Genomic DNA, 25,888 nt, shown 5'->3' on the forward strand with positions numbered 1-25,888 from the left:
CGTTTTAGTGAGGGTCTACAGCAGAGGTGCGCAAGAGTTGTCGATAGTCCGTTTGTGTAGAGCAGACTGTGATTATTGTGTGCGGATGCGAGCCGAGTTGGTGACACTGCTTGAAGCTGCAGTGGATGGGCAACACTTTTGTGGACCATCCGTGGGGATCCAATGGACGTCCAGCACGTGCTAGTCCTCCGATCGGTCCTCGGTGGTGGCCAGCCCAGTTCCTGCTCGCACTGAGGTTGACCCCTCACTCGTGGTCGAGTGAGAGGTGACCTCAGGGCGCGGCAGGCGGCGGAAGACTTCCCAGGGGGCCCCACGTAGGGCCTCCCCGGTTTGTCTGACAAACAGGATCCAGGTGCTGTCTCTGGCTGACACTGTAGCTCGACCAGATGCAGTCGCCTGTCCTGTTTCAGAGGAAACCTGTCAGTCTGCAAGATCCGAGCAATCACAGAGGTTGGGATTGTTATTGGGAGCTCCAATGTGAGGCGCATTATGGGGCCCATTAGGGACATGGCTGCCGAGAAGGGGAAGAAAGCCAACGTGCACTTCGTGTGCATACCGAATAAAATCATACCAGACGTGGTACGTATCTTTCCAGATGCCATGAAGAGGACTGTGTGCAGCCGGCTGCTGGTGGTAGCTCACGTCTGTACCAATGAAGTGTGTCGCTCTGGATCGGAAGTGATTGTCTCTGTTTCCGAGTGGCTAACAAAATTGCTTGCGAGATGAAGGCAGAGCTTGCCAATTGCAACATACGTGACAGGACCGATTGTGGACCTCGTACAGAGCCGGGTGGAGAGTCTGAACCAGAGGTTCAGACTGTTCTGTTGCCGTGTAGGCTGTAGATTCCTCGGTCATGAGTCCACTACATGCAGGAGGCGGCTACACGGGTAGCAGGGGCTGTGTGACGATTTTTTTGGTTAGAGGGTCTCGGGAAAACACAAAAAGGACTTCAGTCTCAAAGGGTGCAGGTTGAACACATGAAGAGCGAAGATAAAGGAACAATCGGTATAACAGTTGTAAGTTGTCGTAGCTGTGTTGGGAAAGTACCAGAGCTCCAATCGTTATAGGCACTGAAAGCTGGCTAAAGCCGAAGATAAGCTCAGCCGAAATTTTTGCGAAGAACCTAATGGTGCTCCGAAAGGATAGACCAAACACCGTTGTCCATGGCGTGTTTCTTGCTATTAGAAGCATTTTATATTGTAGTGAAATTGAGGTAGATAGTTCCTATAAGTTAGTATAAGCAGTGGTCATTCTTGGCAACCATAATAAAATAGTAATTGGATCCTTTTAGCGACCTCCCAATTCAGATGATACAAATGCCAAAAATTTCAGAGATAACTCGAGTTTAATTTCAAACTTGTATCCGACTAATACAATTATATCTGGTGGTGACTTCAATTTATCCTCGATATGTTGGGGAAAATACATGTTTAATGTTGGAGATACGCATAAAATATCGTCCGAAACGTGCTAAACGCATTCTCTGAAATTTATTTCGAATAGTTAGTTCATAGTAAACAGTTGTGAAAACAGACTTGCTGTCTTAGCAACAAATAAACCTGAGCTAATAACAAGCATCAAAGCGGATACAGGGATTAGTGAACATACGGTTGTCGTAGGGAGACTGAGTATTGTAACATCCAAATCCTCTAAAAATGAAAGTAAAATATACCTATCCAGAAAAGTAGATAAAAATTCACTTAATTCCTTCCTGAGAGACAATCTTCACTCCTTCCAAATTAACAATGCAGCTGTAGACCAGATGTGGCTTGATTTCAAAGGATTAGTATCGGCAGCAATTGAGGGGTTTATACCAAATAAACTAACAAACGACGGAGCAGATCCACCTTGGTACACGAAACGGATCAGAACACTGTTACACAAACAACGTAAAAAACATGCCAAATTGATATGGGGGAAAAATCTCTAAGATTAGCGATCTTTTACAGAAGCTCGTAACTTAGCGCGGATTTCAACGCGAGATGCTTATAATAGTTTCACAACGAAACTTTGCCTCGAGAGCTGGTCTTATGTGGAGTATGCTAGCGGCAAGACACAATCAATTCCTTCTCTGCGCTATAGCGGTGGAAAAACGATGAAGAGCCAGAGAAACTAGTACATGTGCCTAATATCGTGTACAGTCCCCGCGAACACGCAAAAGTGTCGCTATACGACGTGGCATGGACTCGACTAATGTCTGAAGTAGTGCTGGAGGGAACTGACACCACGAATTCTGCAAGACTGTCCATAAATCCGTAACAGTACGAGGGGATGGAAATCTCCTCTGAACAGCACGTCTCAAGTCACCCCAAATCAATAATCTTTTTGTCTGAGTAATTTGGTGGCCAGCGGGAAAGCTTAAACGCAGAACAGTGTTCCTGGAGCCACTCTGTAGCAATTGTGGACATGTGGGTGTCGCATTGTTCTGATGGAATTGCCCAAGTCTGTCTCAATGCACTATGGACATGAATTGATGCAGGTGATCAGACAGGATGCTTACGTACGTGCCACCTGTCTGAGTCGTATCTAGACGTATCAGGGGTCCCATATCACTCCAACTCCACACGCCCCACACCATTACAGAGCCTCTACCAGCTTTAACAGTACCCTGTTGCCATTGAGGGTCAATGGAATCATGAGGAGGTCTCCATACTCATACACGTCCATTCACTCGATACAATTTGAAACGAGACTCGTCAGACTAGGTAACATGTTTCCCATCATCAACAGTTCTATGTCGGTGTTGACAGGCCCAAACGAATCGTAAAGATTTGTGTCGTGGAGTCTACAAACATACACAAGTAGGCCTTCGGCTCCGAAAGCGCAATCGATGATGTTTCGTTGAATGGTTCCCACGCTGACACTTGTTGATGGTCCAGGAACGAAATCTGCTGCAGTTTGTGGAAGCGTTACACTTTCGTCACGTTGAACGATTCTCTGCAGTTGTCGTTGGTCCTGTTCTCGTAGAATCCTTTTTCTGCCACAGCTATGTCGAAGATTTGATTTTTTACTGCATTCCTGATATTCACGGTACACTCGGGAAATGGTCATATGGGAAAACCCCCACCTCATCGCTACCTCTGAGATACTGTGTACCTTCGGTAGTGTCCCGATTACAACACCAGGTTCAAACTGACTTAAATTTTGATAACCTGTCATTGTAGCAGCAGAAACGGACCTAACAACTGCGCCTGATACTTGTTGTCGCCTTCAGCGACGTATTCTGCCTGTTTACATTTCTCTGTATTTGAATACGCATGCCTATTCCAGTTTCTTTGGCGCTTCAGTGTACTATCGACGACAGTGCTGCCAAAGCACAGCTACTAAACACAGCCTTCCTAAATTCCTTCACCAGAGAAGACGAAGCGAATATTCCAGAATTCGAATGAATAACGTAGAAGTAGATATCCTCGGAGTAGTAAAACAACTTAAATGGCTTAACAAAGGAAGTCTTCCGGCCTAGACTTTATACCAGTTAGGTTCCTTTCTGAGTATGCTGATAAAATACCTCCTTACTCAACAATTATATACAGCTGTTCGCTCGAAGAAAGATCCGCGCCCAGGGACTGGAAAGTTGCACAGGTCACACCAATAATTGAAGAGATGTAGTAGGGGTAATTCACTAAATTACAGGCCTATATAATTAACGTCGATATGCAGCAGGATTTTGGAACTTGTTCGAACATTGTGAACTACCTCAAAGAGAATGATTTATTGACACACATTCAAAACGGTTTTAGAAAAGAATCGACTCCGTATTTCTACACTTCCAGAAGGCTTTTGGCATTGTACCAACTTGTGGCTTGTAGTGAAATCGCGTGCTTATGGAATATCGTCTCAGTTACGTGACTGGATTCGTGATTTCCTGCCAGAGATGTCACAGTTCGTAGTAACATACGGGAAGTCACCGACTAAAACAGAAATGATTTATGGTGCTCCACAAGGTAGTATTATAGGCCCCCCTGCTGTTCCTTATCTATATAAAAGGTTATAAAAGGTTTAGGATAGAATCTGAGCAGCCATATTAGATTATTTGCAGATGATGTTGTTGTTGTTGTTTATCTTCTAGTGAAGTTGTCAGAAAATCAGAACAAATTGCAAAAAGGTTTTGAAAATATATCTGTAAGGTGAAGAAATTAGCAGTTGACCCTAAAGCATGAAAATTGCGAGGTCATCTAAATGAGTGCTAAAAGGAATCCGTTAAACTTCGGTTACACGACAAATCAGTCAAATCTAAAGGTTGTAAATTCTACTAAATACCTAGGAATTACAATTACGAACAACTTAAGCTGTAAGGAACACTTAGGAAATATTGTGGTGAAGGCTAAACAATGACTGCATTTATTGGCAGGACACTTAGAAAATGTAACAGATCTACTAAAGAGACTTCCTACACTATGCTTGTCCGTCCTCTCTTAGAATACTGCTGCTCAATGTGGGTTCCGTACCAGATAGGAATGACGGAGTACATTGAGAAAGGTCAAAGATGGCAGCACGTTTTGTACGAGGGCTATTCAGAAATTAGGGAACGTTTTGGCATTAAAAATACATTTTATTTCATATATATGAAACAGTGAGTGATATACTACTTTTCCACATAGTCACCAAACACATTGAGGCTCGTATCATAACGGTGGACAAGGTTTTGAAATAGCTTCGTCGTAAAATTCTGCCGCCTGAGACATGACCGGGTGAGTCACGCCCACCTGCAGTTCTGCGTCGTCATCAAAACGCTGCGTTTCAATACAGTAGTTCTTCATCTTCGGAAACAAGTGGAAGTCGCTTGGTGCCAGATCGGGGCTGTAGGGCGGATGAGGGAAAATTTCCCATTTGGATGAATTAAGGAATTCTTTAGTGCCGTTTGCCGCGTGAGGTCGGCAAAAACAAAATTTTGGAAGCCAGCTTTCCTCGGCGTTTTGTTTTGAACTGCTCTTCTAAGGCTGGAGAAAGTTTGTAAGTACTGGACAGAATTTATGGTTGCACCACGTTCGAGAAAATCAATAAGAAGCACACCTTTCCTATCCCAAAACATTGTCGCCATCAACTTCCTTGCTGACAAGGATTGCAAACATTTCTATAGGTTTTAGGTTTTTGCCAACAAAAACCGTGTAGCAGACCGCATCTCACAACTGGCGGGATTTTTGATTACAGAGCACATTTCAAATTCGAATATCGGAAAAAGAACCAGATGCGCAGAGACGGTCCTACTGTCACGGATGGACGCCAACTAACCTGACGAGCACGCAAATACCAAAATGTACGCGATCGGTGCGCGCCTAGGACGTCTGACGGAAACGTTCCGTACTTTATGAAGAGCCCTCGTATTATCGCGAAATATGGAGGGAAGTGTCACTGAACTGATACATGATTTGGGGTGACATTAAAACATAGGCGTTTTTAGTTGCGGCTGAAACTTCTCACGAAATTTCGATCACCAAATTTCTCATCCGAATCGTAGAAGACACACATCAAAAAGGAGTTGCATCACCTCGGTTCCGAGAGTTCAGGAACCCGTACAGAAAATTGGAATAGAGATCAACATAAACATCATTTCCGCTCCTTTTATTGCTCATGAAAACAACACACTGCACGTTGATGCTGTACACACCGGTGCCTCTAATGCCCAGTAGCACGTCCTCTTGCATTATTGCACGCCTTTATTCGTCGTGGCACACTATCCACAAGCTCATTAAGGCACTGTTGCTCCATATTGTCCCACTCCTCGACGGCGATTCGAGGAAGATCCCTCAGACCGGTTGGTGGGTCCCGTCGTCCATAAACAGCTCTTTTCAATCTATCCCAGTCATTTTCGATAGGGTCAGGTCTTGAGAAGATGCTGACCACTCCAGTCGAGCGATGTCGTTATCTTGAAGAAAGTGATTTACAAGACGTGCACGATGGGGGCGCGAATTGTCCATGAAGACGAATGCCTCGCCAGTATGCTGCCGATATGGTTGCACTATCGGTCAGAGGATGGCACTCACATGTCGCACAGTCGTTACGGCACCTTACATGACGACCAGTGGCATACGTCGGCCCCACATAATGTCATTCCAGAACAGCAGGGAACGTCCTTCTGGCTGCACTCGCTGGACAGTGTGTCTATGGCGCTCAGCCTCACCGGGGTGCCTCCAAACAAGGCTCCGACGATTGTCTGGTTGAAGGCATATGCGACACTCATCGGTGAAGATAACGTGATGCCAATCCTGAGCGGTCCATTTGGCAGGTTGTTTTGTTCATGGTTGGAAAGATGGACCTCGCCATTGACGTCGGGAGTGAAGTTGCGCATCATGCAGCCTACTGAGCACAGTTTGAGTCGTAACACGACGTCCTGTGGTTGCACGAAAATAATTATTCAACATGGTGGCGTTGCTATTAGGGTTCCTTCGAGCCATAATCCGTAGATAGCGGTTATCCACTGCAGTAGCAGCCCTTGGACGGCCGGAGCGAAGCATGTCATCCACAGTTCCTGACTCTCTGTATCTCCTCCGTGTCCGAACAACATCATATCAGTTCACTCCGAGACGCCTGTACACTTTCGATGTTGAGAGCATTTCCAGGCACAAAGTAACAATGCGGACGCGATCTAACCGCGGTATTGACCGTCTAGGAATGGTTGAACTAGAGACGTCACAAGCCGTGTACTTCCTTCCTGGTGAAATGACAGGAGTTGGTGGACTGTCGGACCCCCTCCGTCTAACAGGCGCTGATAATGGGTGGTTGCTTACATTTTTGGGCGGGTTTAGTGACTTCTGAACAGTCATAGGGACTGTGTCTGTGAAACAATATCCACAGATAACGTCTGTTTTCAGGAGTACTGGGAACCGGGGTGATACAAATCTTTTTTTGACGTGCGTAGTTATCTAAGGGATAAAGATTTCTTTCAATTAATAATTCTCACAAACAATCGTTTTATTCTTTTTTTGATGTGTCTGTTTTGTTGACGCCCATCACAATAAAATAAGGGAAATCAGAGCTTGCACAGAAAGATATAAGTTTTTGTTTTCCTGTGCGCTGTACGAGATTGGAATAATAGTGAACTATTATGGATGTTGAATTTCATTTTATCTACAGACTGAACAAGCAGTAAAGGAAACCAAGGAATAATTAGGACTAGAAATATAAGTTCAGGGAGAAGAAATGAGAACGTTGAGGTTTGATGATGACATATAAATTCATTCAGAGACCGCAAAGGATTTGGAAGAGCAGAATAACGTAATGGACAATGTCTTGAAAGGAGGATATTAATGAACACTGAAAGAAGTAAAACAAGGATAATGAAATTTAGTTTTATCAAATTAGGTGATGCTGATGGAATTATATTAGGTAACGAGGCACTTAGAGTAGTAGAAGAGTTTTGCTATTTGAACAGTAAAATAACTGATGATGGCCGAAGTAGAGAGGTTACAAAATGTAGACATGCAATGGTAAGAAAAACATTGCTGAAGAAATGGATTTAGTTAGCATCGAATACACTAAATGGTAGGACAACTTTTCTGAAAGTATTTGTATGGGACCTAGCCACGTAGCGAAGTGAAACATGGATGATAAACAGTTTACATTCGAAGACAATTGACGCTTTGAAATGGGTGCTACGTAAGAACGCAAGAGATTAGATGGATAGATCAGGAAACTAATTAGGAGGCACTGAACATAACTCAAGAGAAAAGAGAATTGTGGCACAAACTGCCTGTAAGAAGGGATTCGCTGATTGGACACATTCTGATACATCGAAGGACCACCAATTTATTACTGAAGGACGTTGGCTCAAAATGGTTAAAATGGCTCTGAGCACTATGGGACTTAACATCTTAGGTTATCAGTCCCCTAGAACGTAGAACTACTTAAACCTAACTAACCTAAGGACATCACACACATCCATGCCCGAGGCAGGATTCGAACCTGCGACCGTAGCAGTCTCGCGGTTCCGGACCGAAGCGCCTAGAACCGCACGGCCACCGCGGCCGGTGAAGGGAGTTGTCGAGGGTTAAAAATGAGAGAGAGAGACAAAGAGATGAATAGTGTAAGCAGATTCAGAAGGATGTAAACTTATAGTTATACGAAGTTGAAGAGTTTTGCACAGATACAGTAGCTTTGAGAGCTGCATCAAACCTGTCTTCGGACTGAAGAGCATAACAACAACGATACATTAATTACTAGATGAACCTGTATTAAAACACGAATTAACGCATATCATAAACTATTTTGTTGTATCTGAAGTTAACGTAGAACATGAAAGGGCTGGTAGAGTGGCCCATAACAATCATATTTCATATAGGAACCTATGTCCGCATCTCTTAGCATACGGAGCCAGGCTCGTTGAACAGCGGCGCGCTCCGCTAAGAGGGTAGGCACACAACGTGCCATCCGAGCCATCATGGTAGCAGGTCTGCAGGGCTACAACTTCAATGTATTTGTGACATCAAGATAAAAGAGACGTCGAATTGAAGTTTTATGACCTTTATTTGCATACGCTGTGGTCGACATACTTGGGGATATTCCAAGCGGGAAAACAGTAAGGGTTTTCCCCCTCTCAGTAGGACGTGAATGCGTTGCTTTTTGCTGTGCTAATGCCTAATGTTGCATAGAGGGTGGCACCTGTGCACACTGTGGAGTCTGTTTCACCGTGCATCACTTCAGTATCAAACGGGGACAATATTGTGTTCGTTACTGTTTGGAGCGACAGGAAATGATGCGCTATTCTCGGAAGAAGACAGCAGACATGCACTATGTTTACGAGCGGCATATAAATTGCTCACGCTGCGCAACGTATATACGCTCGGCAGTTTCCAAATCCTCGAGTGCCAGGTCCATGGATATTTACTGCCATCCACAGGTGCTTACCAGATACAGGTTCACTTGAGGTACGTTTTCCGGTGTCACTTTCTCGTATTGGCATATATAAATTTAATGCCTACTTAGAAATTAATTTTGTGTTATAGGTGCGACGGCCTGACGGACGCCGTCGTCAACACACAATGTGTACTCCAGGGGTTGAAGAGGAGGCGTTAGCCCTGCTGGAAAATATAGCTTCAACATATTCGCGGCATGTTGCATGGGAAGTGGGTGTAAGTCATTCCACTATTTGGTGTGTGGGGCATGAAGATGATTTGCACCTTTACCACCTTCAGACGGTTCACACCTTTAACCCAGAGGATTTACCATGTCATTGGAACTAACACGGTCAACAAGGACGTTTACCAAGATACAGGACGCCAACAGGTCAGGTCCTAGAGTAACGGCTGGGAAACTTATTGAACACCAGTTGTTACTTACAAGGGAACCTCCCCATCGCACCCACCTCAGATTTAGTTATAAGTTGGCACAGTGGATAGGTCTTGAAAAACTGAACACAGATCAGTCGAGAAAACAGGAAGAAGTTGTGTGGAACTATGAAAAAAATAAGCAAAATATACAAACTGAGTAGTCCATGCGCAAGATAGGCAACATCAAGGAGAACCTTAGCTAAGGAGCGCCGTGGTCCCACGGTTAGCGTGAGCAGCTGCGGAACGAGAGGTCGTTGGTTGAAGTCTTCCCTCGACCGAAAAGTTTAATTTTTTATTTTCAGACAATTATTACACTATCCTTGATGTTGCCTATCTTGCGCATGGACTACTCAGTTTGTATATTTTGCTTATTTTTTTTCGTGGTTCCACACAACTCCTTCCCGTTTTCTCGATTGATCTGTGTTCAACTTTTCAAGGCCAATCCACTGTACCAACTTATAACTAAACCCGAGGGGGTTGCGATGCGGAGGTTCCCTTGTTAGGAATCCCTACAACCGATTTATTGAACATCAGAACTATCTACTAACATGTTACAAGATCCAGTCATAAATGTGTCTTTTTTTTAGAACAATACGAACTTCAAGGAACACCAGTCATGAATGTGTCTTTTCTTCAGAACAGTGCAAACTTTTAAAGAACCAAAAGCATGAACGATTCTTTTCTTCAGAACCAAAAAACTTTGAGGAATACTATTTTACGGCAGCATAACTTCAATGTTTAATCATGTTTCAAGATATTCCTTTCACAAGGAGGGAGTATATCAAGCATGAATAAATTAAAATTGGTCAGGCAAACGTCGGATCGTGGCGCAAACCTGCAGGAGGCACAGTGCAGTCAGAGGCAGACCTCGATCACCAGTACAGAAGAGTAGTGATGTAACTACAACACACGTAGCAAAGCTCTCTTAGACTATGCAAGGACGTAACATTAAACTCTTCGTCCAACTCAAGGTTGCCACACTCAATGCAAGTACAAATGCAAGCGTGGCAAAATTCAAAAATTACTAAATCACTGAACATAGAAAATATTAAAACAACCTTAACAAATGTAAAAGTAGCAATCAGAAAATAGCCTCGACAAGCCACCAAGCATCCTAACCGTAGGTATAGCACCGGTTCTAGGCTAACCAGATAGTATAGACAAATTTAGGCACTTTAGTTATCTTTAGAAAACAGCTGCTCGAACAATTCAACGAGAAACGTAGAATATTTTGAAACATTTGGATCATTAAACAGAATCTACCACTGCCCGTTCTGAAAGATGCAATGGCACGTTGAAACATAGCTTACACTACTAACATGGTAAACTCCCCATCGCACCCCCCAGATTTACTGCTAAGACAGCCTAGTTGACAGCCCGTCAAAAACTGAACAAGCATGAAGACAGGAAGATGTTCTGAAGTGTAAAACAAAAGAAAAATTGAAACAGTGAACGGTTCACGTTAACAAGTGCAACATCGGGCGAAGTGGTAGAGCTACCGCGTAGTCACAGTACTGAAAGGGTAAGGGGACGACTTGGGTTCAAAACTGCCTCGTGCCATTTCTTTATTTTTTCTCACAAAATTATGAACTGTCCGTCCGGTCACTGAAATGTTTTTTTTTTTTTCCGTAGTCTTGGCAGTTGCCACACTATACATTGGTTATAGAAAATGAGTCATGTTGTAAGACTACAGGGCCGGCCGTGGTGGCCGAGCGGTTCTAGGCGCTACAGTCTGGAACCGCGCGACCGCTACGGTCGCAGGTTCGAATCCTGCCTCGGGCATGCATGTGTGTGATGTTCTTAGGTTAGTTAGGTTTAAATAGTTATAAGTTATAGGGGGCTGATGACCTTAGAAGTTAAGTCCCATAGTGCTCAGAGCCATTTGAACATTTTGTAAGACTACATTACCGTCGGAAGTAAATGTGATGAATAGTGAGAGAAGGCGAGGTATCACATAGTCTCAGAAAAATGAAAACAATAAATAAATGGATACGAACCATGTTACAACAAAGGAATTCAAGAGTCAAAACGTCCAAAACGGAACGCAACTTCAAAAACGTTAAAGATATAAATTTTGACAGACCAAAGGGTAAACTGTCTGATTGTGGAACTGTTGCTTTCATTTGTTGCTGCTTACGTGGCAAACTATTATGTTTTCATCATTTTCTTGGGAGTGGTCACATACAATCATACAAACACCTAAATCGGGCAGGGAGGCATATCTCACTCACTCAATAAGTTTACAAGTTATTGCGTCGATAAGAATTCTTATCATATTACTCACGTACTGTTACTAATGCCGTGTATGACACACCAGATGCGCCGGCCAGGGTGGCCGAGCGGTTCTAGGCGCTACAGTCAGGAACCGCGAGACCGCTACGGTCGCAGGTTCGAATCCTGCCTCGGGCATGGATGTGTGTGATGTCCCTAGGTTAGTTATGTTTAAGTAGTTCTAAGTTCTAGGCGACTGATGATCTCAGATGTTAAGTCCCATAGTGCTCAGAGCCTTTTGAACCATTTGAACACACCTGATGCCTTTTTCGGTGGAGTACTCGGTTCACTTGTTGCCTTGTCATCAAACAATTGCAGTTCCCATGCGAAAGCCGCTTCCTTTCGGCTGCTAGCAGAGTAGTTATGCAGAATATTCATTATAGGTCCCTTTCTTAAACCTTACTGCTGCAAACGGACGTTTTCCACTACACAGGCGCAAATTTAAGAAGAACTAATACATTAAAAAAAAAGTACGTAGGAACTTCGAACACGGGCCATCCTGGAATCCAATGTTTCTATTTTACTTTTTTTCACAGTTTAGTACGTCTTCCTCATATTTTCATGCTTGATCTGTGTTCAGTTTTTGACGGGCTTTCAACTGGGCCCTCTTACCACTAAATCTGAGATTGTGCAATGGGGAGTTTCCCTTGTATGGCTGCACAAGATTCTGCCATCCTTCTTTCCTAATCCAACGCAGTTGTAAGATCTCAGATACAGCATAGTCCAGACCACTAGGCCTTAAAATCAGAATAAACGTTACAGTCATTAAATTTTAACTTTAAGTAGGGCGCCCACAGTTTTCTCAAGAGGAACAAACTCTAATAGGCACACTAACTGCTGTAGGGGAGAGAGCTGAACACGTTTCGGCGGTTCGTTTAGCAAAGAACCAATCGATCACCGTATGACTACTAACTTCAAACCACGTTGGCAGGCAGCAAGCTGGTCCAACACTACAAACTGCCGACTACAGAGACGGATTTTTCTACAATTCTCACAAAAGATGCGGAAATCTCGGGGCCCTGTTCCCCACTGGGGATCACAAGGAAGAGGCAGGCCTGATGTAGGCCGGGACAGCACTAGTACCGGCAAGCACGCTGCAACTACAGATACACCGCACCGTCCCGCAAAGCTCCACTGGAAAAACACCTGCCTCGGAAATACTGGCCACGCCTCCCGAAGAAACAAGTACGTAGGCCCTTGCACGTCTGCTCATACCGACCTTCAAATTCGACTTCTCGTCGCCCCACCGGAATCTGTCTCTCCTGCCCAAAGTCTTCTAACCAAAGATCATCTTACGAGCAATGACAGTGTAGAACTCACCGGGTGCCAGGTATCGACCGCACCGCACGACTTAGTAATAGGCTGTGTTCTTGGCGTTTCCATATTCTGTATACACCCTGTATATTTGTCCAGTTTGATACGATGGCCATTGGGCTGGTATCTATGATAGAGTGCCCCAAAATTATGTAAGTGCTGCCTCCGTATAGCATCTGTTACCAGAAAATTATCCATACTATTTTAATTTCCAGCTGTAACTTGACTGAACTTTTCTAAGTATCTTTAAAACATTGCCGGACGGGTAGCGGTTCCAAACGGAAATCTATTACTCCTTAAGAATTCGCGTTAGTATTTTGCAGCCGTGACTTATTAAACTGATAGTTCGGTAATTTTAACATCTGTCAACTCCTGCTTTCTTTGGGATTAGAATCATTATATTATTCTTGAAGTCTGAGGTTATTTCGCCTTTCTCATACATCTTGCTCACCAGATGGTAGAGTTTTGTCAGGACTGGCTCTCCCAAGGCTGTCAGTAGTTCTAATGGAATGGTGTCTACTCCTGGAGCCTTGTTTCGACACAGGTCTTTCAGTCCTCTGTCAAACTCTTCACGCAGTATCATATCTCCCATTTCATTTTCATCTACATAATCTTCCATTTCCATAATATTGTCCTTAAGTACATCGCCCTTGTATAGATCCTCTATATACTCCTTCCACCTTTCTGCTTTCCCTTCTTTGCTTAGAACTGGGTTTCCATCTGAGCTCTTGATATTCATACAAGTGGTTCTCTTTTCTCCAAAGGTCTCTTTAATTTTCCTGTAGGTAGTATCTATCTTATCCCCAGTAAGATAAGCCTCTACATCCTTACATTTGTCCTCTAACCATCCCTGCTAAGCCATTTTGCACTTCCTGTCGATCTCATTTTTGAGACGTTTGCATTCCTTTTTGCCTGCTTCATTTATTTTGCTAGTAGAAGCCCACCTCGGGGAAGATCAGTATGGAATCCGTAGAAATATTGGAACACGTGAGGCAATACTGACCCTACGACTTATTTTAGAAGTTAGATTAAGGAAAGGCAAACCTACATTTCTAGCATTTGTAGACTTAGTGAAAGCTTTTGACGATGTTGACTGAAATACTCTCTTTCAAATTCTAAAAGTGGCAGGTGTAAAATACAGGAAGCGAAAAGCTGTCTACAATTTGTACAGAAACCAGATGGCAGTTATAAGAGTCGAGGGACATGAAAGGGAAGCAGTGGTCGGGAAGGGAGTGAGACAGGGTTGTAGCCTCTCCCCGACGTTATTCAATCTGTATATTGAGCAAGCAGTGAAGGAAACAAAAGAAAAATTAGGAGTAGGTATTAAAATCCATGGAGAAGAAATAAAAACTTTGAGGTTCGCCGATGACATTGTAATTCTGTCAGAGACAGCAAAGGACTTGGAAGAGCAGTTGAACGGAAAGGACAGTGTCTTGAAAGGAGGATATAAGATGAACTTCAACAAAAGCAAAACGAGGATAATGGAATGTAGTCGAATTAAGTCGGGTGATGCTGAGGGAATTAGATTAGGAAATGAGGCACTTAAAGTAGTAAAGGAGTTTTGCTATTTGGGGAGCAAAATAACTGATGATGGTCGAAGTAGAGAGGATATAAAATGTAGGCTGGCAATGGCAAGGAAAGCGTTTCTGAAGAAGAGAAATTTGTTAACATCGAGTATAGATTTAAGTGTCAGGAAGTCGTTTCTGGAAGTATTTGTATGGAGTGTAGCCACGTATGGAAGTGAAACATGGACGGTAAGTAGTTTGGACAGTAAGAGAATAGAAAGTTTCGAAATGTGGTGCTACAGAAGAATGCTGAAGATTAGATGGGTAGATCACATAATGAGGAGGTATTAAATACGACTGGGGAGAAAAGAAGTGTGTGGCACAACTTGACATGAAGAAGGGAACGGTTGGTAGGACATGTTCTGAGGCATCAAGGGATCACCAGTTTAGTATTTGAGGGGAGCATGGAGGGTAGAAATCGTAGAGGGAGACCAATAGATGAATACACTAAGCAGATTCAGAATGATGTAGGTTGTAGTAGGTACTGAGAGATGAAGAAGCTTGCACAGGATAGAGTAGCATGGAGAGCTGCATCAAATCAGCCTCAGGACTGAAGACCACAACAACAACAACTTGAATTCGCGTTAGATCAAAAGGACCCGAGAGATTTCCCGTTTGCCACTGCCAGCTTTATAAGATCACCGCGAGCATCGATAGGCCGGCGCTGCGGGCTGGACCACGAATAGCGCTGTGGCAGCGACAGCAGCCCTCAAACATTATGGGGGTTCGGCTAGCGGCTGTCGTCTACGTCCATGCGTTCTGGCGGGCTGTCCAAATTGTCTGATCAGGGCACTAGATGTAAAGCTGTGTGACATTTTTATCTTCTCTCTTTTGTTGAGTAAATAAAGCATTCCTTCGGGTACCTAAGGTTTCGTCACAGTTACTATCTTGTACCCATCTTGTCCAGCCAACGTCCTGGTTACTGTTTGTAGAGAAGTTCATACCTCTTCATCTGAAGTAGCTACTGTGGTATTCGTTACCACAGTATCTACAGCCTCAGAACAAACGCATCTCATCGATGATTGTGGAAGACATCACCCTGCTGCATTTTCGTAAGCTGAAAGGATATTTTGCACTTCAGGATAGTCTCAAGTTTCACGTCCGTTACACCTATTTTAGGAAATGATGGTCCCTAGATTATTTTGCTATAATATCACTCTGTCGAAGAGTTGCTATAAAGGTAAGTTAGATTTAGTGTTCGCTGGGCTTTAAAATCACCGCAAGTATGAGTATCGTCTTGTTCTTGTTTTTTATGACAGCCGTTGGTATGGCCCACAGGTGAGGTTGCTCACAGGTCTCCTAATCTGTCTAGTCGAGCTTCACGATTTCTCACATTGCAAAAGAGACAAACTGTGTTCTATAAAAGCATCATATTGATGGCGCTTTTATTGTTACGGGACTTTTAAGGATCTTAGCACACCATAATGCAGATTCTAAAAGTCGTTGTTAATGTGAAAATGCTGCTAAGAGCAGGGTGCTAAATCACAGCAGAAAGAAGATTCACTAGATTGTGAATCTGGAAACCAAAAGGAGTGGAATCGTCTGCTGAGTGAACGAGCCTATTCGCCCACGAAACTGGTAAACTGCCTATAGAGACAGAGCCGTCACCGTGTGTACTTCGAACTACACCAGACGGTTGCTGATGCTCGTGTTAACCATAGGCTTTACTCGCAACTCCATTCACTGTCGTGTGCACCGGCATTATCGCATGGAGTGCGGCAATGTGGAACTGCGGTGAGTTACTGCAAAGCGCCTTAAACACACAATAACTTCTGAGTTAGGTGTTTCGTGCCGCGGAAACGAATTTGGGCCCTGACGTCGCTCACGTCTGCTACCGAAGCCGTGACACGATTTTCGCAGTTACGAATTGACGGAATTACTAAGTAACGATTTGATAGGGCGGTTTTCATGTGTTCGCAGATTGTACGAAGTCACTAGTGGTGTGTTAATTTCTGTTTATGAGGCGTGTGTACCGGTGCTGTGGTCGGAGCAGCCAGCCACTGTTCTATCTACCATATGAACACCAAGCGAATGTGAACTAGGTTATGGAAATCACGACAATTACTGAACAGCAATCGATGGTCATTGGCAAAGACATCTAACACGGGCTATTTTCGTTAATTCATAGTCAAAGTATTCACGCAGCCAACGCTACTTAAAGAAGTTTCGCAATCTTTCTTTGTGAATAATACCTTCTCGATTGCTTAATACATTTCCTTTATTTACGACGCCGTTACAGCTACTACCATCATATCTGTAACTAAACTTAAAAGAACATAAAAATAAGAGGTGTTTGTTATACATGATAGGGCTACAAAGAACGAAAACTTAAAAGGTCAAATAATTATTACGTTCACTCACCAGAACTTAGAACTTGTAAAACAACGTTCACTGTCAATGAATAAACCTATGTCTACTTCATAGTGTCCAATTCTGAAGTTAAGTTTATAGATCATGTCACTTCTGCTGCCCCTCATTACGTTCGTCTTTCTTCAGTTTACTTTCAATCCATATTCTGTACTTATTATAATGTTCTTCCATTCAACGAAAACTGTAATACTGCTTCACTCTCACTGAGAAAAGCAATTTTACCGGCGAATCTTATTGCTCATGTCCTGTTGCCTCGAACTTTAATCCTGATCTTGAACACTTCTTTTCTTTCTGTCATTGCTTGTTCGATGTATGAACTGAACAACAAAGTAGAGAGACATGTCCCTGTCTTCCACTCATTTTAATCCGAGCACTTTGTTCTTGGTCTTCCATTGTTACCGTTCCCTCTGTGCTCTTGTACATATTGTATACATATTACCCGACTTTTCCTAAGTATTGCTTCCATTATTAGGCGGAACGTCAGCACTGCTTCTCTAGCGCCCTTCCGAAATCCAAACTGATCGTCATCTGACGGATCCTGAATTTTCATTTCTGTTCTTCTGTATATTATTGATGTTAGCAAGAAAGATGCATGAACAGTTAATCGGATTGTGTGTCAGTTGTCGCACTTCCCTGCCCTTCTTTTATTAGGGATTGTGTGGACGATTTTTTCCGAATGTCTGATGGTACGTCCCCAGCCATTCTACATAACAACTTGAAAGTCATCTGATTGACACGTCCTAGAATGGTTTTAAAAATTCGAAAGGAACGTTATCCATCCCTTGATTTCAAGTCTTCCAAAGTTATGTTAAACTCTGACGAACTTATATGTCTTCCTTGTGGCCACTTCTTCTCCTCTTCTCACCTATTTGCTTTCTCCCCTGCGGTTAGCAGTGGAGTTCCCATTGCACTCATTGCACTGTAAATTTTGCCGTCCTTGATTTTTATGATTATGTTGACTTTTCTGCATGTTGAACCAGCAGTCCCGATGACCCCTTATTTTCCTATTTCATCTTGTATTTCCTGCAGCCATCCCATTTTTTTGCTAAGTGACTGACGCTGCTGTAGACCTCTCACTTTGATCATTTTTGTATTTAATTCTTTTGTAGATCAACTGAATGTTCTGTTACCCATGTCTTCGTAGCAGTTATCTCCCTCTGCCTGCGTTTGACCAACAAACGTCTGTGAGCACTCTTTTTAGAAATGTCGATTCCTCTTAAAATGAACTATCCGCTATGGTATTTCTTATCACAGAACGTACTGACTCAGGTAACTTAAAACTCGTCTCGTCACTCAGCAGTACCTCAGTATTCCACTTCTTTTCACATTAATTCTTTCGAACGATCCTCTAAATTTCAACCCATCCGTCATTATTACTAGTGAACTGAGTCCATATTTGCTCTTGGGTACGCCTTACAATCGAATATGTGTTTTCGGCATATCTGACTGAAACTTCCTGTATCTGTGTAGTTCTTTGTACCTTCAGTTCTTGACAAAGCCTACCTCCTGCTCTTGCTCTTGTGATTTCTGAACAGTGCATTCCTTATAATAACCTGAAAATGATTACAAAACTAACAGGTTTATCGTCTCTGCCACGTCCAAGCTTCTGACTTTGCACGGCGGAACTCATAGAATGATATCCTTTCGTATGTTGGCTGAACGAGGGTGACTCTTCGGTCGCCATTCCTGATGGTTTTTAATAAAAATTCAAGCATTGGCTGAGATCGTTTGGATTAATAGTCAGAGACTCTGCTTCTAGAGCAGGCCTGACTAAACAGTGCTCCGTGAAAGCGAACGCTCCAAGCACGCTCCTGCTCCTTCCTAGCCCTCCGAGCGCTGTGTGAGAGGGGCTGAGGGGGGAGGAGGAGGAGGAGGAGGAGGACAATAAAGGCTGCAACGGAGGCCGCTGGAGCCGGACGGTCGCCTTGTCAGACGCCAAGCTATATGTTGCTTTGATTTAAATTAGACTTGCGTTCTCCATTAGAAGTACTATGGCGTCTACGCTCTTACCCTAAGCCTCTAGTTCAATATCGAATGGGGATTGCCTTGCTATTCGTATCGCTTAGAGGCCAAGTGAAGGGCTCAGTATGCCATCGCACTATTGTGAGGTGGAATAGTGTTTACTGGGATGTCACTTTAACGCCAGCCACAAAGACTATACGATGGACTTGTTTTTTGACAGACGACGCTGAACGTTGGCTGAAATTAAGGCGGCCATTAGAGAATAAAACTGAGTTCAAAGTACGTAGAGTGCCGACAAAATCTTTTATTCTAGATATCACAAATTAAATGATTCGTTGTCTTAATGCAAGAGGAGAATAGTTTGGTAACACGTGTGATGGACAAGACTAATGCTCTCAAACAGCAATTAATTCTGTAGAAAAATCAGTTTCAGGTTCATAACATGAAACATTCCTCATATCTCAAGGCAGTGTTATGTGGGTCAGACATGACTGAACACTTTTCAGTAACCGAAGTACCTCACCATGAGTGTTCACAGTAAGTTCAAGCAATTATGCGACGGAAGGCGGATTTCGATTATTTTGTCAGAACATTTTTGCTTTTCGCTGGTGATGTACCCGTTACTTACGACTTGGAGTAGCAGACATACGGCGGGGAACGCAGCTCAACGATCTCTTTGTTCAATCAACGAATTTACAAAATTTTTATAAAATATTGCACTTGAGCTATATTCTCGAATGCACAGTGTTATTTCATGTTTGCTACAACACTGTGGGCCAAAGTTTTTTTCCCCTTACGAAACTGATGAACTCCCGCCAACGTTCTGGTTTAACAATTTGTGTCCCCGTAACTACATTTGTCTGACTTATATGAACCAAAGTCCAGATATGTTACATATTCTAGAATCGAAAAGTGCATCAGTTTATAAACATCGAAATGTAAAGTTAAATGCCTCTATGTAATGCTTTTTGTAATTCCGCCCATCGCATTAGCACTATCTGGTGTATTTATATAATCAAGTAACAAAAGTTATTGATTTGGCAGAAAAATAAAAAGTAGAAAATAGACACACATGATCAACTGCTACTTACAAAAGTATGTTACAGTATTAACCTCTTACAAGCACTGTGTTGCAAACATGCCTCCCTAAGTTTCATGCTTGTAGCCTTCAGCATATAGATGCCACGCACACACACGCGCACACACACGCACACACACACACACACACACACACACACACACACACACACTACTGCTCTTCATAGTGCAGCGCTGGAGGAAGCCGGAGCGCTGAGCAGACGCTACTGAACACGTGGAGGGGAGCGCGCTCCGGGAGCGACATGTTGGCCACACGTGTTCTAGACGCCATCAGCGGAAATGTAGCGGTGGCAGGCCGCTGCAGACGACTTCTCTAGCAGCATAGCCACAAGGGACGAGTGCTACGTGTACCTCTACAACTGCGAGAGAAAGGAGGAAAGCATGCAGTAGGAGCATGTGAGTTCACTGATACGAGTTTCGCAGACTGTCATGATTAAATGTCAAAACTTTTCGAAGGAGGTATTGTTCTCCACGACAACATCGAAGGTCATTCTGCGCAGGACACGGTGACACTTGGTCCTTCTTTGCCTCATCGAAGTCTACCTCTACGCCGTGTTGTCCAGATATGACACACAGTGACCCCTCCCCTTTCCTCAGATGAATCCGTTGCGTACTAGGAATTTCCAGACTAACGACGAGGTGATTGATTATTCGTGGTGGAGTGTTACCAGAACGGCCAAGATGCAGACTTCTAAAAGCATGTTCTCCACCAGGTGATCCATGGATGGAAAATAACTGTCGCACTCAGGGGTGAATAGAGAAGGGCTAACAGCAGGTTTCATAGACGCAGCGTGATGTTTTCGAACTGATAATTTAAACTTTGTTGAAGCCCTCATATACTGAAACGGTTACGTTTATTGGGCGGGTGGACGATTATCAAGTGGGAAGCGGCTACGTTTATTGCGTGAGTAAGTAGCGGAAGGAATATATACTTATCTTCGTTGCTTCAAGCATAACTTCACTCTCAAAAAGTGGCTCATAGCACTACGGGACTTAACATCTGTGATCAGCAGTCCCCTAAAACTTAGAACTACTAAAACCTAACTAACCTAAGGGCATCACACACATCCATGCCTGAAGTAAGATTCGAACCTGCGACCGTAATGATCGCGCGGTCCCAGACTGACGTGCCTAGAACTGCTCGGCCACACCGACCAGCCTTTACACTCAATTTAACTCTCCTTTAGTCTTACTTTAGTCTTATCTTTTCTTTAGGCCCTAGTCACTACTAGCATCTGATATTCATTTAAAGAAACGCGGAACGGATAACTGTCTTTCATATTTGGCACATTAATGAAGGGAATATGACAGGAGGTCTAATTTCATGAATGAGTCTTTGAAGTCCGTAAATACCTGAAGGATGAGGAGTGGACTGCAATGTCGAACCGTGAAATATTTAAACATTTCATCCGCAAAGTTTAAAATTCTTTAAATGGCTCTGAGTACTATGGGACTTAACATCTGAGGTCATTAGTCCCCTAGAACTTAGAACTACTTAAACCTAACTAACCTAAGGACATCAAACACATCCATGCCCGAGGCAGGATTCGAACCTGCGACCGTAGCAGCCGCAAAATTTATTCCAGAATTTGATTATTTGTGGGCTAAGTCAATACAAGGTAATGATATTCAGGTATCAATAAACTGAAGCGATCCTTTGCATTACACGAACGTTTAACGAGTTATCTTAATGCGTCAGGTCTAAGCACTATTATGGGATGGATAGGATGGTCAAAGGTAACAGGAATTAGGGAAACGAATCTAACACTTTTACACTCGCTCATTTCATAACTACTAGAATAAACATAGTACTACTGCTGCTAGAAGTACCACAATGTCCAATGATGACCATGATATCCCTCTCTGCCTTTCCATTTCCAGTGGAACTATTGGCAAAACTGGAGAAGCAGATGAAACTGGATTAACAAACAGCAACTGGCTACTCTCAAATTCACTCGTTTCAGTCACGTACAATAGATTAAATAATGGAACTGTTTGAACATTCGTTTTATCTGTCTGGTTACCCTTAGTGCCGATGTAATTTGAATACTTTATAGCCATTGTCTTATGATTTGTTTTTTACACAACTTAGTACACGTGAAATTCTGTGACGTGTGAGAAACTACGCAGTACTTCGCGAAATACGCGCAGGAGCGATAAATACAAGCTTTCCCAAGTTTGCCTCTTGCTAGGGGAGGGGACGCCAAAGGAAGGAGAGCTGCAGAACGTGAGCTACAGTGTTACCCTCCTGGTGGCACCCTCGGGAAGGCTCCGTGCGAGGAACCGAAGCGGCCAAGTTTCGAAGAAGTCGACCATGGAGCTGCAACTCCTCCTTCGTCAATGTAGCGTACTCCGTGTGCACTGCTAACCGAAAGTGCTTCTGGTCTCGACCTGACAGAAAGCACTCCAGCTCTGATGACAGTCTAATCAGTAGATGGTAACAAGGCGCACTTAACTACGTTCTGCGGTACTTACATAACACTAGTTCACAATTCTGCAGAGGATATTGAACTCTTCGTTGGCTAACCATGTGATATGGTTGAATAACGTGTTAGTTTACATTATTTATTTCTCGGACAAGATGTATCATACAGTTAATTTCTGCCAACACACACGTAATATTAATGTTAGTTAGTTACAGTTACCTTGTGGTGCCCTGACAGACGATCGAAAACTACGTATCAGATTTTATTTTTCTCAGAAAATCAAATTACCTGTTTTCCTGTGCTGTATCTTCTATGTACATATTTCGCGGCATGAATGTTAATGTGATGGTTCTGCAGATAATCGTATCTCCGTAACTGTAGAAGTAGAAACCTTTTTCAACTTTAAGTGCACATTTTCTATTATTCCACGGTTTGTCTGCGTATGTGACTTCGTACCAGAACGCTTGAGCATGAAACCACATGCTACCAGAAGTGAGTTTAATGTACATTGAGCTCCTGTTCGCAGGAATGAAGTGTGACAAAGCGTATGGGGGCCTGTGTTTCTCTAACTTATCCCAAAGGATCGAATATTCCATAACTTCCGGGCGTGCATCCGGAAAGACGGTACATACAGCGGATACCGAACTAACAACATTAGGCCTTCCCACTATTCCTGTCAAGCTCTTCATATAACGAACAATCGGAAAGAAGCGAGCCAGAGATTGTAAAGTGAAAACCGCTGAAGCGATCGTAATATTACAGGCTGCGGAAGAAGGCGTCCCAGAGCGAGCACGTGCACGACCAGACCATCCACAGCACTCAGAAGAGCTGGAAACAGAAAAATTGAGCCTTAAAAAGCGAGCGAAGGACTGTAGGACGTCTCCTTGCAGCGGAAGGAGTGTGGGCAACAAAAATTCGTTGAAGAATTGCCCAAGTGTACGGGGAGCACTACATGTGCTTTGCAATTCCGACTCTCAGTGCAATATCTGGGGCAACAACTGCCACCTTAACTCGGGGGTCGCCGGTTCCGAATAATGATGGCATACACCAACGGGAAAATGGTATAGGTAATGCGGTGCGGCGTTCTGCATCGTGGTTCATAGGCCGACGCCATCCTTCCTTCCTGGAATCACTTGTGACGCTCCGTGGCTCTGTAAGGTTTTCATCTTTCCTGCCATTGTAAATATTTCATATCTGCTGCACAGGGACAAGGATGCATGAGGGCGCTGCACGTGAAGTAGATAAGATCGTTGATTCTAATTTAATGTAATCTCTGGTGCGCTTGGTTCCCAATCAGTTGTTCTTAGAGGCATAGCAGCAAGCAGCTGAGTTCTAGACAAGGAGATCTGATGTTTGTGAAAGTGGGAGAAATAATCTGCACTACTTTACTATGGAGATGATAACTTGTTTGTTAAAATGCTCTCTTGACTGTATGGATGGACATGGATGTGTGTGATGTCCGTAGGTTAGTTAGGTTTAAGTAGTTCCATGTTCTAGGGGACTGATGACCTCAGATGTTACGTCCCATAGTACTAAGAGCCATTTGAACCATTATTTGTAAGGATGGAAAACGTTTTTGAAGGGGTATCGAAAAGTAACCAATGCACGCGCAAGAATGAAACGATTGTTTGTGAGAATTATTAATTCAAAGAAATTTCTACCCCTTAGATAACAACACACATCAAAGAAAGTTTCGCATCACCCCACTTCCCAGAACTCCTGAAGGTAGACGCTGACTGTGGATATTCTATCACAGACACAGCCCCTTTGACTATTCAGAGATGTCACAATACCCGCCTAAAAATGTAAACAACCATGCATGAGCACCGCCTATTAGATGGAGGGAGTCCGACAGCCGATCAGTTCCAGTCATTCGACCAGGAAGGAGGTACACGGTTCGTGATGTCTTTAGTTCAACCATGCCTAGACGGTCAATACCGCGGTTCGATCGCGTCCGCATTGATAGTTTGTGCCAGGAAGGGCTCTCAACGAGGGAAGTGTTCAGGCGTCTCGGAGTGAACCAAACCGATGTTGTTCGGACATGCAGGAGATACAGACAGACAGGAACTGTCGATGACATGCCACGCTCAGTCCGTCAAAGGGCTACTACTACAGAGGATGACCGCCACCTACGGATTATGGCTCTGGATGAGCCCTGACAGCAGCGCCACGATGGTGAATACTGCTTTTCGTGCTGCCACAGTACGTCTTGTTATTACTAAAACTGTGTACAATAGGCTGCATGATGTGTAACTTCACTCCCGATGTCCATGGCGAGGTCCGTCTTTGCAACCACGGCACCTTGCAGCGCGGTACATGTGGGTGCAACAACATGCCGATTGGACTGCTCAGGATTGGAATCACGTTCTCTTCACCAGCGAATGTCTCACATGCCTTCAACCAGACATTCGCCGGAGACGTGTTTGGCGGCAACCCGGTCAGGCTGAACACCTTAGACACACTGTCCTGCGAGTGCAGCAAGGTGGAGGTTCCCTGCTGCTTTGGGGTGGCATTATGTGGGGCCGACTTATGCCACTGGAGGTCATGGAAGGCGCCGTAACGGCTGTACGACACATGAATGCCGTCCTCTGACCGATAGTGCAACCATATCGGCAGCATACTGGCGCGGCATTCGTCTTTATGGACAATTTGCACCCACATCGAGCACATCTTGTGAATGACTTCCTTCAGGATAACGACATCGCCCGACTAGAAAGGCCAGCATGTGCTTCAGACATGAACCGTATCGAACATGCCTAGGATAGATTGAAAAGGGCTGATTATGGACGACGTCACCCACCAGCCAATCTGAGGGATCTACGCCGAATCGCCGTTGAGGAGTGGCACAATCTGGATCAACAGTGCCTTGATGAACTTGTGGGTAGTATGCTACGACGAATACAGGCATGCATCAATGCAGGAGGACGTGCTACTGGGTATTAGAGGTACTGGTGTGTACAGAAATCTGGAACACCACCTCTGGAGGTCTCGCTGTATGGTGGTACAACATGCAATTTGTGGTTTTCAAGGGAAATGTAAAAGCGGATATGAGGTTTATGTTGATTTCTATTCCAATTTTCTGTACATGTTACGGAACCGAGGTGATGGAGATCTTTTTTTTGATGTGTGTAGTACGTGGCGTGTTTTTTTAAGTAAGTACCGTTTTGAAATTAAAAAAAGACGTGCTAATATATCTCAATAATTTAGTTTTCAAGAAAGCCTGTACCTTAATCTACGTACTGCCGCCATTACAGTCTGAGTCTTCCTTGTTTACGTTGTGTACTGAGTGTTTAAGATGCCTCCGATAATCGTGAGTCCTGCCGAATGTGAAATACGGACTGTTATAAGATTTCTTAGTGCTAAAGGCCTAAAAGCGATCGATATTCATCGCGAGATCTGTGCATTTTACGGAGAAAACATTATGAGTGATGGAATGGTAAGAAAGTGGGTGAGAGCATTTAAAGATGGCCGCACAAATGTGCTTGACGAACAACGGAATTGGCGTCCGTCCGTCGTTAATGAAAGTTTGGTGCAGGAAGTGGACAATAAGGTGAGAGAAAACAGACGCTTTACGATTTCCTCCTTGCGGGATGACTTTCCTAATGTTTCTCGTAGT

This window comes from Schistocerca piceifrons, chromosome 2 (assembly GCF_021461385.2).
Source record: "Schistocerca piceifrons isolate TAMUIC-IGC-003096 chromosome 2, iqSchPice1.1, whole genome shotgun sequence".
Lineage (NCBI taxonomy): Eukaryota > Metazoa > Arthropoda > Insecta > Orthoptera > Acrididae > Schistocerca > Schistocerca piceifrons.